The sequence below is a fragment of the Carassius carassius genome, chromosome 37 (assembly GCF_963082965.1).
Source record: "Carassius carassius chromosome 37, fCarCar2.1, whole genome shotgun sequence".
NCBI lineage: Eukaryota > Metazoa > Chordata > Actinopteri > Cypriniformes > Cyprinidae > Carassius > Carassius carassius.
In genome coordinates, this window is record NC_081791.1 from 29746051 (window position 1) to 29752467 (window position 6417).

At 36.3% G+C, this 6417-nt stretch overlaps 1 protein-coding gene across 1 annotated transcript in view; it reads right to left on the reverse strand.

Moving 5' to 3' along the window:
* Nucleotides 1-4264, reverse strand: part of LOC132118635 (tyrosine-protein kinase Tec-like) — a 23225-nt gene extending 18961 nt beyond the window's left edge. Inside the window, exon 1 of the mRNA XM_059528605.1 lies at nt 4151-4264. The gene's annotated coding sequence lies outside the window, so the exon portion shown is untranslated. The remainder of the gene's footprint in view (nt 1-4150) is intronic.
* Between the last annotated feature and the right edge of the window lie 2153 nt (nt 4265-6417).

Sequence of the window (6417 nt, forward strand, 5' to 3'; positions counted from 1 at the left end):
GGCAATTTTCACCTGAGATTCAGAGTCAAATTACAGGTTAATAAAATGGTTTCAGAACGATGGCAGCATCATAATGTTATTTTTACACACAGATTGGTAGCTCTATTAGTAAAATCTGCTGACTTTAACCATCTTTGCTGTGTTATGTGCCAATGGTGATGTTCAAAAATGGAGAAACAGCACTCTTCAAGTTTTTTCTCCAGAGTCTGCGTGACTGTAACTGTGTTAACTGTGTTAAAAATATCTTAGTGCACTTTTAGATATTGGGTCTTAACAAACTTTTCTTTTGGCATCTTCATTTTTAAGGCCCTAAATGGTGCTGTTCCAGAGGTTTTGTAATTTAAATATGACTCCAGGAGTAAATCGTTAAAATGTACACATTTTTAGTGCTCAAAAACCAAATGTGGGTCACATGGGGAAAAAAAATCTTTTTCTTCTCCTTTTTTTTTTTGAGAGGAATGTCTGAAGAACAAATAATGTTGAAACTAGAGATGTTTTTCATTTCCTTCTGTCAAAACAACTGCATTAAACATTTTGAACCATTTTCATCCTCTACAAATAGTAGATTACTCAGTAAATATTTATCCACGGAATTTAATATTTTGGCTTTCATCACTATACATGTTTTACTTTTTTCAGAATAAAAAATATTTTAAAACTCTGAGTCAGGGACCTCTGTTTGAGTTGCTTACAGAAGAAAAAATCCTCATAGAGTAAACAATATTCATACTGTACAAAGACAGGCGTATTATTCACACAGCGGAGCCTGCTCAAAGTCCTGAGTAAAGGAGCAAAGCTGCATCAGCTTCAGAATAGATTTAGCCTTCTCAGACCCATTACATGATCTGTGTGAAGAAACACCTCTTCAGAAGAACTCCTGTGCCAGCTTTGCTGTGTGAATTTGACATTTAAGAGCTAGATTAGGAAACGACCTGGAGCAGAAGAGAAATGCAGAAAAAAAGAGATTTTAAAAGGCATAACATACAAAGAGGCGCTTCTGAAGCGGCATTTAGATGTCTTTACACACACTTTGTCTCACATCAAACTGAAATTAGTACAGCAGAATGTGCCATAGAATACTTAAAATATTACAAAAGTAAGACAAGTCTGTTGTGTATGCCAACTTTACTTACATTAGATGTTCCCTAAAAACATGAGTGATCAGTATGGAAGCATATGGGTAGCATTATTCAATTTGGGATGTAATATTCAAAATGACAATGCAATATGTAAAATGACAATGCATTTCTGTATTTACATTTACATTTTCCAATACATTTGTGCAACGTTTGGTGCAAAATGAAAATGAAAATTAAATTACATTATTTTCATTTGCCATTTCATACACCAGTTTTAATATGTAAATTAAATATTAATTGTATCGCTTTATAAGTTGCAAAATTAAAATGAAAATGTATTACAGAAATGATTAGATATGTATAACATGTTCAAGCAAAAACTGTGGCAAAATTATCATTTAAATGCTATTTTTCTTAAATGCATTAACACTCACAGTCAAGACACTTACGATTGCATTTTCATTCAGTGTCCCGCAATGAATGTAGCAAGATTCAATGTGCGCATTGAAAATGCATTCCGAGCCGATCACGTGTCCGCCCCCTCACGACACGTCAATCACTGCGTGAACAAGGCGGGGCTTGCAGAAGGTCAAGAGACTCAAATCTCAAGAAGAGGATTCAAGTGAGAGAACATGGACAAGACCGTTGGCCCGTGTACGTTTTGATCATTTCGGTTTATGGCTTCAATATTTCATTCGCACTTGTGGGCGGAGCTGAAATGCTGCTTTCATCTGATTGGTCGAATCGCTCAACCTTCAGCTCGGTCTTTTCATTCTTTCAGGCAGAATAAGAGTCAGTGCGAGTGAAGCACTGTAATGTCTGAAACTACACTCACTGTTAATTAGCATAATATCTGAATCAGATGATGCTGGCCACATAATTCATGCTGCTGCGACCTGCAAGAGACCCCGTTAAATTATTTCTAGGTTGTAGTATTGTATGAATATTGTCCCACTGATAAATACAGAGCAAATAGTTCTGTCTCTTTGGAAAAAAGTGGTGGAAATAAAAATCAATAATAGAGTGAACAGTTCCATGTCTGTAACATTTACCACTCTCATATTTTAAGTCATAAGGCACTAGGTATATGTGTGTGTGACATTAAAAAAATAATTGTAAAAATTAATATAGTTACATTTTCTAAATAAAAATAGTAAAATTAGCTCTATGCTGCTCAGTGCTCCTGTAGCCTACCCCAGAGCGCCCTCTCGCGGCTGGAGACGGTAATGTTTTCTCTTGGTTCTGAATAAATGCAACTTAATAGTCCAGTGCGACTTATATATGTTTTTTAACTATATTTATTTCCACTTCACTGTTATCCAAGGAGACAGAAATAGTTGCATTGTTTTTATCAGTGGGACAATATTAATACAATACTATAACCTAGAAATAATTTAATTAAACTGGCCAGACTTACCTCCCCAAGAAATCCTATTTTATTTTATTTCATAAATTTAACTATATTTATTTCCACTTCACTTTTATCCAAGGAGACAGAACTATTTGCACTGTTTTTATCAGTGGGATAATATTTATACAATACAGTATACAACCTAGAAATAATAAGTAAGGTCTCTTGCAAATAATAACGGGGTCTCTTGCAAGTCACAGCAGCAGGAATTATGTGCCCCGCTACATCTGATTCAAATGTTATGCTAATTAACAGTGAGTGTAGTTTCAGACATTACAGTGCTTCACTCACACTGACTCTTATTCTGCCTGAAAGAATGAAAAGACCGAGCTGAAGGTGGAGCGATTCGACCAATCAGATGAAAGGAGCGCTTCAGCTCCGCCCACCAGTGCGAATGAAATATTAAAGCCATAAATTGAAATGATCAAAACGTACACGGACCAACTGTCTTGTCCATGTTCTCTCACTTGAATCCTCTTCTTGAGATTTGAGTCTCTTGACCTTCTGCAAGCCCCGCCTTGTTCACGCAGTGATTGACATGGCGCGGGGGGGCGGACACGTGATCGGCTCGGAATGCATTTTCAATGTGCACATTGAATTTTGCTACATTCATTGCGGGACACTGAATGAAAATGCAATCGTAAGTGTCTTGACTGTGAGTGTTAATGCATTTAAGAAAAATAGCATTTAAATGATCATTTTGCCACAGTTTTTGCTTGAACATGTTATACATATCTAATCATTTCTGTAATAAATTTTCATTTTAATTTTGCAACTTATAAAGCGTTAAAATTAGTATTCATTTTACATATTAAAACTGGTGTATGAAATGGCAAATGAAAATAATGTAATTTAATTTTCATTTTCATTTTGCACCAAACGTTGCACAAATGTATTGGAAAATGTAAATGTAAATACAGAAATGCATTGCCATTTTACATATTGCATTGTCATTTTGCATATTACATCCCAAATTGAATAATGCTACCCATATGCTTCCATAGATCAGGGTCAGCCCATCTCAAATGGTCCAAACTTGGACTAAAATTGACCAGTTTAATTGTATAAATTTATTTTGTGTGATTACCTCTATGCATATTAATATTGCAAAACTGCCAAAACTGTTTTTATTTTTCATTTTGTTTGGTTTAAACACAGCTGCTGTCTTTGAGTCACAGTGCACAACAAATATTGGTTCTACGTAAACCTCAATATCTGAGCTCAGGATGGTCCAACAAATAAATAACGAAATAAAATAAACCAATCCGGTCGAAATAACTGAAAAAGTTCGCTTTTAGGGTCAAAATAGGAATAGTTCAAGTCCTAAATTTAATCTTCAGCACATTGTCAATATAATGACCATTTCATTGTGACTATATGTAATGCTTATATTGATTTAAACAGGTTTATTATGACTTTACTTCAGTACAACGCTAAAAAATGAGCACTAAATGAATAAAACACGAATCTCGCATCATTCTGCTGTTGTTTGTTTGTTTGTTTTTGTTTGATTGTAGAACAGAAACTTAAATAACCGCAGATAAACACATTTCACACACATCTGAACTTTCATTTTCACATCCGAGCTCCAGCAGAGAAGTAAATACAAAGCGACTCGAACTCGGTCCGATGAGAAAATAAACATTATAAGATTTCTTACCTCCGCATACAGTTTTTCCGCGAACAGACGTGTGTGTGTGTGTGTGTGTGTGTGTGAGAGAGAGAGAGAGAGAGAGAGAGAGAGAGAGAGAGAGAGTGAGAGTGTTTGTGAGAGACTGTGTGTGTGTGTGTGTGTGTGTGAGAGAGAGAGAGAGAGAGAGTGAGAGTGTTTGTGAGAGAATGTGTGTGTGTGAGAGAGAGAGAGAGAGAGACTGTGTGTGTGTGTGAGAGAGAGAGAAAGAGCGAGAGAGAGAGAGAGAGAGTGTGTGTGTGTGTGTGTGTGTGTGAGAGAGAGAGAGAGTGTGTGTGTGTGTGTGTGTGTGTGTGTGTGTGTGTGTGTGTGTGTGTGAGAGAGAGAGAGAGAGTGTGTGTGTGTGTGTGTGTGTGTGTGTGTGTGTGTGCGCGCGCCCGGCAGTGATCATCAGGAAATATGAATCAAGGAAGTACAAACTCACTCGTGTCTGTTTTTATTAATCTCTGTGCTTATATAGGACACACATGAAAACTGATTCTTCTCTGTTTTGTTGTTTGTGAACATCGAAGTTTAACAGTTAATCTGACAGCTGATATACGGGTTAATTTGACAAACAGAAGGATGACGTCACTTCCCTCGAGCTACACGCTCGAGCGTGTTTCCTCTTTATTCGTTACATTTCTGTAGATGCGATAATGGGTCTGTTTCATGTTTTACATAAAGTTCTTCTTCTTTTGTTTCATGGCAATTTGAGAACAATATTGCATCACTTCCGCCGCCTGCTGGGACGGATCTTTGTCAAACTTTCGGGCTTCCATGTAATTAAAAAGTAAATAAATACAATAATTGTTCAGATTTTCCAGTATATATGTAAGCAGAATTATGATGTCATTTTAACTCTCTATGGTACTGAGTTGCCAGATTTCCTTGTTTTTCTGAAAAACATACAACACATTTCAACATGGATATTTAAAGGTCCAGCCTTGGTTAGTAAATAACATATTTTTTTTTCTTGAATCAACATTGTCTAACATAGTTTCACAGTGAATTGAGAATAAGTGTGTGCCCAACGCTGTACCACAGTAATGTATTTCCCCGCTGGGATTTTTTTTATAGATAGTTACATCAATATGATTGCAGTTAGTTATTTATTTGACGTGTTTATTGTAGTATAGTTGATGAATGAACAAGAAAATGACTTTTTCTTTACAGAAAATGAATACAGCAATATTTGACAGAAAGGGTAATAGGAAGAGTGCAGAGTGATGACAATAAGGATGTGTGTGTGTGTGTGTGTGTGTGTGTGTGTGTGTGTGTGTATGAGTGAGAGAGAGAGTATCATTCTCTTGACTCTCCTTTGTGATGTGACATCCTGTAGCGGAGTGTGTGTGTGTGTGTGTGTGAAGTACGTCACCCTTTCCTTCAGTCTCATGTTCACACACACACACACACACACACACACACACATGGTCTGCTGTATCAGGAGGGACTGGCAGATTGACTGCAGTATAATGATTCACTCCAGTGAGTATGAGAATATTTCACATTATAGTAATGATATTATTGAACAGAAGAATTTCATTTCGATTTTTCAACTGAAATGTCCATCCTGTCCTCATTTAAAGCTGACTTTATTACCTGTGATGTAGTGTTTTCTGTCAGTGTAGTTTGAATGGTGACCGGATGTTTATTGTGGGTGAACCGTCTCTTTAACACATTGGGTCTTATGCGAAAGTATTATTTATAACTCTGTGTACATGAGCTATTGATCCGTTCATGTTCGTTATTATAGCACTCGACTGCTTGTCAGTTTTAGTTTTGCCCCCGTTGCAGTTATTTCTGAGTTCTTTGTGTTGAATGATGGAAAGTGAAGTTTCCCTTGAGCAGTGAGAGTTATGAAGCGTTGGTGTGTCCCAGATTCACCTCAATCTTCTCAAGTTTTCTGAAACGTGCAATAAATGTGCAAATCATACATAGTCTAATTAAATATGAACTGACTATCATAAATGTCCAGAACTCAAAGCAAAGCTGCTTTTTCTGACCCTTCTGACATATATTTGTTTTTGTTTGAATCAAGACATCTAACCCTAATGAAGCTGAACCCATATATTCATTTATTATTTATTTATCCATAACAGCTGTAAAAACGTGTCCCCTCCTCAGCACACTGATACACACACTACTGTACTCCTTTAGTTCTATTAATTACACAACATCTATTTGATTGCTTTGTATTAGACTTTTTCCTAAATGTTATGCTTAAAAAAGTAAAGGAGGCATTGCCGGGTTAAATT